Below are 10,448 nucleotides of genomic sequence, written 5' to 3' on the forward strand. Positions count from 1 at the left end.
CGAGTACTCCAGAGTTGAGGCGATGCTAGCTACTAGGTACTTGAGACTTGTATTTTGGAACATGAACAGGCTTTGTCCGACTAAAATGAATATAAGAAATCTACGGACATCTAGTGACTAGGAAGTGACGTGAGAGACCGGACGGGGTCATCTTAGCTGAGTCTGGAAAATATTGTAACCCAAAGATCCTTGTGGTGAGATTGAAATCGAGCATGTTAGGAAACGAGAATCATCTAGTTCCAATTAATCTAATGAATCCCTACTTGTGATCTTTTATAGTGAGACGACGGGGGTAAAACTTAAGAGTTGCGCCTTGGGAACGAGTGTACTTGTGATAATTACTTGTTTATTTTGGCATTGACTTTGATTTGGCATGGACTTTACTTGGCCATAACTTGTTTTATGATTTAATGAACTCTAGTTTGCGTGTGCTTGCACAGTGATAATGATATATGTATATGTGATTTCTTTTCCTCTAAAGGGTGTTACTGGCACCTGTGTGTAGTTCGACTAAGGCTTAGTATGAGATTTATATATGTGTGTATAGATTAGCCGTGGACATGGAAACTAGAGGACAACGAAAGGGACGTCAACCTAGACAACCCCGAAATGAAAGAGTAGATAATAGATCTGATATTGACCAAAATGCTGAGCCAAGTGCTGGGAGAGGAAATGACCAAATGGGACAAGTTTTAACTCGCATGACGGATATCCTGGAGCTCTTAGTAGCTCAACAAGGTCAAGGTGTTGGACAAGGAAACCAAGAAATAGGGGAGGATCGAGCTTTAGAGCGGTTTCAGAAATTCTTCCCGCCCAAATTTGCTGGAGAACCTGATCCAGAAGTGGCTGAGAATTGGTTAGAAAATATAAGAAATATATTCGATGCTTTGGATTACACCGAGGAGAGACAAGTCACCTTTGCTGTATTTCAACTTGAAGGAGCAGCACGAGCCTGGTGGAATGTTATAAGAAACAAGTGGGAAAGGGATCAAACTCCAAGGACTTGGATAAATTTTGTACGTGAATTTAATGAGAAATTTCTTCCTCCACTTGTCCAAGAAAAGAGAGAAGATGATTTTATAAAGCTTCGTCAAGGAACTTTGAGCGTAGCTGAGTATGAAACACGCTTTACGAAGTTATCTACCTATGCCCCAGAATTGGTGGCTACTGAACGGAAAAGAATAAGACGGTTTATCCAAGGATTAAATTTAGAAATCCAAGATGCCCTTGCCGCAGCACAGATCGAAACGTTTAGTGACGCTCTCGAAAAAGCGCAAAGGGTAGAAAGTATAAAATCTCAACTGAGAGCTTTTCAAGCAAGGAAAAGAAATGCATCTGATAGTACACTAGGGGAAAATGAACCACCACCCAAAGTTAGAAAAGAAATGGATGGAGTAGGACTGTTACTTCCTGCACCACTCATGATAAAGGAACCAAAAGGAACTATGTCGCGAGGGACTTCAGTGGGACAAATACGATCAAAGAAAACTTCGCAAGCAAGTCAGGTCACAATACCCTGTCCGACTTGTGGATATTGTGGAAAGACGAATCACACTGAAGAAAACTGTTGGCTAAAGGGACGAAAGTGTATGGGGTGTGGGAGTACCAACCATAAAGTTCATGACTGTCCAAGGAGATATCCACGAGAAACTACTGCTCAACAGGGAAATGGAACTGTTCCTCGACAAGTTAATGGAATGAGGAGCCAACCAGTGGCATCTAAAAGAACGCATGACATGAACACACCACACGGTTCAGAGTTGCCTGAGATTAAAGAAGGTAATCCTTACCACTACTGGTAAACTCGTCTATGAGATATTAGAGTATTCCAAACCTTACGCGTGAAAGGATCAAAAAGATTTTGTCTTGGACTCGAGACTTAACTGAATGGGTAGATTAAAATAATACCTTGGACTTGTCCAATAAGTGTTTAGCTTGGGTTTTGACAGATTGTGGTGGTGGCCGAAATGGTTGAGAAAACTTTTGATTTTGCATCCTTCTTCTAGTCTTCTTGTTTGATTAAGGTTGGCTTGTTGCTAAGTGATAAATAGAATTGGAGTACTTTTAGTACTTGATTGTGATGAGTGATTCTTATAATGTGATTGACCTCTGAGATATTTGATCTGATTAGTATTTGATTGTGATAAGTGAGATTGAAATGATTCTTAGTACGTGATCAACTTTCGAGAACTATTTTTGATCTGATTAATGCAAGTTGAAATTTCGAGGTCGAAATTTTTTTAAGGGGAAGAGAGTGTGAGGACTCGCAAATTCCTTACATATTTCTCAAAAATTCCCTTTTATTTGAAAATTATTTGGAAATTATTATTTCATGTTATCCATGGTTCAATCACCCTAGAAAAGTGCCAATGACCATAGGAAATTAGGGTTCTCCTATTCGTTTTCAATTCAAGGTGAAATCGGATTTTTCGTGTAACCGTAGTATAATTATCCGGTACCGAGTAAGGATCAAATTTGGTGCTTAAGAGTGACTTTTAAGTGAGAAATAATATGTGATTAGAAGCAATGATAAAAAGTTAGTGAATAGGAAGCAAAAACCCTAGTACGTGCGATTTAAGAGAAAACGCGTCACACCGACGTGTACCGTGCACTACCGTTTGAACCGACCACTTGACCGCCACTTACTTGTCACACAAGTTTATTACTAATGGAGTAAAATATCTCCTCTCTCATGATGACAGCTTGGCCAAAATTTGTGGCTAAAATGCAAGGAAGGAGAGAGAAAATTGTGTGGTGGAAATCAAGCCAAGTGTTGGCTAAACTTGTGGACAGAATTTGTTCTAATTTTCTTGTCTTCTTATAAGACCAAGTGAGCTTCATTCTTCCCCAATTTTTCTGCTGCATAGCCGAGCAAGGAGAGAGGAAAGGGAGAGCAAGAGAAAACCAAAATTTCTTCTTGATTTGCACCATCCAAGTGCAAGAAACAATTTCTAAACCGATTAAAGTGTGAATTGTGATCTTGGGAAGCTAGGGAAGCTAAAATTTTCAAGAGGAAGTGAAGTGGTACTCTTGCAAGCCTTGTTTCTTTTGAGGTATGTGCTGCTTATACTTGCTATATGGATGATCTATGTTGTATCTAAGCTTAGATAAGTGGTTATAGTGATGATGGGAGCAAGAAATCAAGAAAGGTTCCATTAGAAATCAAAATTCCAGATTTCTGGAAAATTTTCCCCCTTTTCTGCCCGATTTTATTGCTCCATGTTAGAGGCCGATTTTGGCTTGGCACAAAACATGCAAGTTGTAGAGAATGGTATTTTATATATGCCTATAAAATTTCAGCTCAATCGGAGCAACGTAGCTTGTGAAAAGACGAAAATACCCTTGCTGATCTAGGTTACTTTCCAGAATTCCGCGTGGACAGTTTAGTCTCTTTGGTTGTGTTTGTTTACTATAATCCGTTCAGATTTAGCCAATTGTCAAAACATGAAAGTTTTAGTACCCTGTATTAGCTTTTCAACGCCGCCAAGAACGTCTTAAACGGACCTCGGTAGACTGGGATATGGTCATTTGAATGCAGTGCGGTTAATTGACCAACTAGTTGGATTTTGGATCTGTAAAGTGGGCATTTGACTAGATTGCACTGTAAATCTGACTAAGTTATCTTCATGAGAATTGTATACATTTGTCTTAGCTTTCGTATGGCTTTGGAATTATTGGATTTGGAGTTATGTGTGCGGAGATTAGAGTGGATGAATCAAGACTACCACAGTAAACCTCGAACTAGAAAATCTGGGATCATTTTGATAAATTTGACCTAGATACAGGGCAAACTGGACTGGGTGGCCTTCTTCAACATTGTAGTCCTGTGTCTTAGCTTCGAAACGGCTTAAGTTTCATCCCAATCCGATAAGTGTAACTCCGGTTGTGACCGTTATGCATGAACCCGTCAAAGCTGTCTTTTGTCAAATTGCATTTCCGCACTTGTTATTCCTTTGATTTTGTTCTTATATTGTCTTGAGCCTATGAAATGGCTATTATGATGAGTTTGTGCTGTACATGACTTTGGGATTGGCTGAGAAAAATCATGAAGCCATAAATGGCTGGAAATTAGGTAAACACAAAGGGCATGCTGCCCAAATTTTCGCCCGAAAGCTAAGTTCTATTTGAACTTGTATAATACTATGACCGTTTTTCCATCTTAAAAACATGATCCTTCTTCAATTGGAAACTCCAAATGTTTACTTACTCTTACCAAATAAAGAGGAGTGGTTTAGGATTTTCTTGAGTATTTTGTCCACGGGTCCAAATGTCCTCGTTCCACTTTAAAGTCTCTTTTTATACGTTCTACTCATCATTCGTCGAGTTTCTTTGATTGCACCTAATTGTTTGTGATAAAGGAGTGGTAATATTCTTTTCATTTAATTTTAGGTTTTCTCAGTGAGTGGTAATATTTACGCACAACAACGTGCGTAAATAGGTGAGTGTTCTATATACCCGTGTTTTCTGTGACTACCTGATTACCTGACTATCTGTTTACTCGATTTCCAATTTATGTGATTACGTGATATTCGTGAATTACATGCTCCCATGAAATCAATTTGTATTGTTTACGTGCTAAGTGTCCACTTGATTACTTAATTATCATGAATCACATGCTATATGAAGTTGTCCATCATTGTTAGGCGAGTGTGTACTTTACCTCATTCGACCTATTCAATTGATGAATTTTACCATTTACCGTTTACCGATTTACTTGGTTACTTGTGCATGTTGTAAGCTCTAAGCTGAACTTGGGCCCCGCCTCGGTTACCGACCTACTCGAGCCAGGACTGGGCTCGGTCGGGTAGGTTGGAACCCTGGACAACCGTCGGTATACTCGAGTATTACCACTGGAGGGATAAGGTGATGGCCAGTCAACCGTGGGGATCCGGAAGTTATAAGGTGCAGAGGACCGACAAAGTTCCACCGGAACACCGTATCCTTCAGTATATGGTTACCGTGTATCATGATAATTGTTCCGTGCTAAAATGCCAACATGAAATCATGTGCCATACCTTTTGATATGTTCCTTGTTTAATTACTTGTTTATTTATATAGAACCTCACTGGGCTTTTTAGCTCATACCACGTCAATTGTTTTCCTTAGCAGGGGAAGGCGAGCAAGGACGAGAGTTCTGTATAGTCTGGTTGATCTAGTTCTTTGGCCTTGTAATGGTTCTCGCCCTAGTGCTTGGCACGGGCTGGTTGTATGAGGAATGAGAACCTTGTATATTCGATGTTTGTACTTGAATGGTAAAAACTTTGAAAACTTCTGGTGTGTAGAAGTTTCTTATCTTTTACTTGAGCATCTATGTATATATTAAGTTGAAGTGGATGAGTTACTTATTGTCTATGGATGTATGCACGTGATACGAGTGACTGAGTCCTGGCGAGAGCTGGGCAGGCGGTCCGCCGAACCCTTTGGTGCGCCTTAGGGGGAGGTGGGGCCGTCACAAAGCACAATAAAGAAAACTTAATTAAAGAGAAAAGATAAGAAATGCAAACCAAATATCAATCCAATAGCCTCTTCAATAGATGGCGATGCTAACCAAGATGTACAAGTGAAGGCTCACTCCTTCCTTACCCCAAACACACATTGGTTGAGCCAAGGAGTTTTACAGCTATTCTAGTTAACCCTCAACAACCTACACTTGAAAGATCACTCACCCAATTAAGAACTATTTTATACAAATGAGGCAACCTTCACCAAGGTTTTACCACTTCAAGTGATAGGTTCACCTTCACCAAGGTTTTACTCCTCCTAGAGAGTAACCTTCACTTGAGCAACCTCACAACCCAACTTTCCCAACCCCTTATACAACGAACAAAGAATCTTTCTACTCAAAAATCTCACTTGTAAGCTTGTATTTTGTGTTGGCAAAAGTCCCTTGTCTTCTTGTGCTTTGGGGTTTTTATAGAAGGTGAGAAATGGCTCCAAAAGGCTCTCCAACGATCAAATATTAAATGCTGTCAAAACTAGCCGTTGGCCTGTCGGACGTCCGAACCACCTGTCGAACGTCCGAACCCTGCGTCCAAACCACCTGTCGGACGTCCGAACCCTGCGTCCGAACGTCGTCAGAGAGTCATCAAATCTTTGCGAAATTTTTCGGACGTCCGATGCGATCGATGTGCGTCCGAGGCGTGAGTCCGATCCTTCCGGACGTCCGATGCTTCCTCATGAGCGTCCGACAGAGTTTCCTTCTTGATGTTCTTCATCCTTTCGGACGTCCAATAGCTTCCTTTTTTTGCTTCTTCTTTTGTGCCACAAGAATCTGTTCTAACAAATTGCTCACATAAAAATATTAGCCCAAATCTACATTTTGGTTTGTTAATCATCAAAACCAAGGATTGATCGACCAAGGTCAACAATCTCCCCCTTTTTGATGATGACAAACAAAATGAAGATTTCTTTTATCAAATAAGTTCAAATAAAGCTCCCCCTTAGAAAGTGCCAACATACAAAGAAATTCCAATAAATCCTACTCCCCCTTTTGGCATCAATCAAAAAGCAAACTCCCCCTTTATTTTTCAAATCAAGACCATATAGAATGTCAAAACATTCAAAAAGCCAATTGTAATTTTTTATAGGGTCCTTGGGAGTTAGTACAACATGATCTAGCAATCCACATGGATTTCATACCTTTTCTCATATTTTTCTTTACATAACAATCATTTTGCATATGTCCAAATTTGCAACAAAAGTGACACATGATAGAAGTATTTTGCACATAGGTGGATTTAATGCAACTAATTTTCTTACTTCTTATCATAGCAAACTTATTTGTGCCTTGAAAAGATTTGCTTTCTTTTGTTTGAGAAAACTTTTGTTTTTCATTTTGGAGAAACTCGTTCAAGTCATTAATTCTTTTCTTTAACAAATTCTGTTCCTCCAACATTTTTTCATAAAACTTTGTTTTCTCTTCCAACTTCCTTTTCAAATTATTTTTGCAATCAAAAATACTTTTTTGATTTTTTAAATCATCATTTTCCATTCTCAAACATTTGTTTTCTTGAAAAAGTTTGGAGTTTTTTTCCAACAAATCATTTATTTTTGTTTTCAAATCTTTATTTTTAGCATAAGATTTTCTCAAAATTTTATGCATTTTAATCATAAGAATTTTCACATCATCATCTTCATTATCTTCATCACAAGAAGAGTGATAAGAACTTACCTCATCTTCTCCAACGGCCATTAGTGCCATTTGGGCCAACTCTTCTTTTTCTCTTTTTGAATTGCATTCATCCCATGTAATTTTGCAATCTCCTCTTGAACATCTCTTATTGAAGATCTTCTTGAAACTTTTGATGTGAGGAGTTATATCATTGTCCACTTCCATGATTTCATTACCCATGAAGGATGGGTTATCCCCCACTTGAGATGCTTTAAAAGCTATGCCTCTCTTATACATTCTTGCATTTTCTTCCTCTTGCACTTTGAATTTCAGATTTAATTCATAAGAGGTTAGTGTATCCACAAGAGATTCAATGGACATAGAATTTAAATCCTTTGCCTCTTCTATAGCATTTATTTTGTTTTCCCATTCTTTTGGCAAGGCATTCAAAATCTTTCTATTTTTCTCACCCAAAGAATATTCTTTTCCAAGCAATTTAAGATCTTCAATAATGTCACAAAATCTACTACACATCTTATCAACATTTTCAAGAGGATGCATTTTGAAAAATTCATATTGAGAAACAAGTAAAGATTTCTTTTGTTCTTTAATATCTTGGTTACCTTCATGAAATTCACACAATTTATCCCAAATGTCTTTAGCTGATTTACAACCTTTAATCCTACTAGATTCATTTACATCTAATGCAATGCACAATATATACATGGCCTTGGCATTCAAAGAAAGATATATCTTGTCTTTTTTATTCAATTCTTGTCTAGTCTTTAATCTACTCAAATTAGTGGTAGAGTCAATTATTCTGGCTTCATAAGGACCATCTTCTACCACATACCATAATTCAATATAAACGGATTGTAAGAAAATCATCATTCTTTGTTTCCACATGCTAAAATGAGAACCATTAAACATAGGTGGTCTATCAATAGATTGCCCTTCTAAAAAAGAAACTTTTATGGTTGCCATGATCTTTACTCTAAGCGGTTAAGCTTGATCAAAAGAGACCAAGCTCTGATACCAATTGTAAGGTCTGGTGCAACCCAATGAGTACAAACAATTTCACAATGATGCACAAAGATATATCAAATTTAAGCACAATAAAGAAAACTTAATTAAAGAGAAAAGATAAGAAATGCAAACCAAATATCAATCCAATAGCCTCTTCAATAGATGGCGATGCTAACCAAGATGTACAAGTGAAGGCTCACTCCTTCCTTACCCCAAACACACATTGGTTGAGCCAAGGAGTTTTACAGCTATTCTAGTTAACCCTCAACAACCTACACTTGAAAGATCACTCACCCAATTAAGAACTATTTTATACAAATGAGGCAACCTTCACCAAGGTTTTACCACTTCAAGTGATAGGTTCACCTTCACCAAGGTTTTACTCCTCCTAGAGAGTAACCTTCACTTGAGCAACCTCACAACCCAACTTTCCCAACCCCTTATACAACCAACAAAGAATCTTTCTACTCAAAAATCTCACTTGTAAGCTTGTATTTTGTGTTGGCAAAAGTCCCTTGTCTTCTTGTGCTTTGGGATTTTTATAGAAGGTGAGAAATGGCTCCAAAAGGCTCTCCAACGGTCAAATATTAAATGCTGTCAAAACTAGCCGTTGGCCTGTCGGACGTCCGAACCACCTGTCGAACGTCTGAACCCTGCGTCCAAACCACCTGTCGGACGTCCGAACCCTGCGTCCGAACGTCGTCAGAGAATCATCAAATCTTTGCGAAATTTCTCGGACGTCCGATGCGATCGATGTGCGTCCGAGCGTGAGTCCGATCCTTCCGGACGTCCGATGCTTCCTCATGAGCGTCCGACAGAGTTTCCTTCTTGATGTTCTTCATCCTTTCGGACGTCCAATAGCTTCCTTTTTTTGCTTCTTCTTTTGTGCCACAAGAATCTGTTCTAACAAATTGCTCACATAAAAACATTAGCCCAAATCTATATTTTGGTTTGTTAATCATCAAAACCAAGGATTGATCGACCAAGGTCAACAGTTTCAAAAGAGATATAGTGGATACTACCCCTTTCACTAAACAAAGTTTGCATGATCTTCTAATTGTTCAAATTTATGTTGATGATATCATATTTGGTGCTACTAATGAGAGATTGTGCAAGGATTTCTCCAAAATCATGCAAAAAAAGTTTGAAATAAGCATGATGGGAGAACTAAATTTCTTCCTTGGACTCCAAGTGACACAAACCCAAGAAGGAACATTCATCAATCAAACCAAATACAACAAGGATCTGCTGAAAAGATTTGGGATGGAGGACTCAAAACAAGTTGGAACACCCATGTGCACATCTGTCAAGCTTGACAAAGATGAAGAAGGTACAAAAGTTGATGAAAAGAAGTATAGAGGTATGATTGGTAGCCTGCTTTATTTAACTGCGAGTAGATCTGATATCATGTTTGCTGTGTACTTGTGTGCTCGCTTTCAATCTCCAAAGGAATCACATTTAACTGCTATAAAAAGAATCTTTAGATACTTAAAAGGAACTGTGAATTTTGGCCTTTGGTATGCTAAATGTCATGAACTTCCCTTGTGTGGATTCTCTGATGCTGATTTTGGTGGCTGTAGAGTAGATAGAAAAAGTATAACTGGTATATGTAATTTTCTTGGAAATTGCTTAGTGTTCTGGTTCAGCAAGAAACAGAATGCCATTTCATTATCTACCACCGAAGCAGAATATGTTGTTGCTGGTGCCTGTTGTGCTCAATTATTGTGGATGAAAAATACATTGAATGATTTCGGGTTAGTATATAATTCTGTACCTATGTTTTGTGACAACACTAGTGCCATCAATTTGATAAAAAATCCCATTCAACATTCTAGAACAAAGCATATAGACATTAAGCATCACTTCATTCGTGATCTTGTCCATAAGGGTGAAATTTGTATTCAATACGTCTGTTCCAAAGATCAAATTGCTGATATTCTCAGAAAAGCCCTTCCACTGGATCATTTTGTATACCTGAGAACAAAACTGGGCATCTCAGAAAATATCCTCTAAGTTTCTCGTTGGTCACTTCTTATCGGCCTCCGATACATTCAAAACGGACGTCCGACAGTGTTCTTCATTCTCTTCTGGAAAGACACTGGTTCGGACGGTTGTGTCGGACGCTTCACTTCGTTCGGACGTTCGACACTCAAAAATTGAGCCTTATAAGGCAGTTACCCACCTCACTCAGTTCATTTTCCTCCACGGTCTCAGACGCAACCTTTCAGTCTCCTCTCAGATTTAAAATTCAAATTTTTCTCTCCTCAGTTAATTAATTCAGATACATGCAAGAAATTTCACATTAATGAAA

This window comes from Coffea arabica, chromosome 9c, assembly GCF_036785885.1.
Source record: "Coffea arabica cultivar ET-39 chromosome 9c, Coffea Arabica ET-39 HiFi, whole genome shotgun sequence".
Classification (NCBI taxonomy): domain Eukaryota; kingdom Viridiplantae; phylum Streptophyta; class Magnoliopsida; order Gentianales; family Rubiaceae; genus Coffea; species Coffea arabica.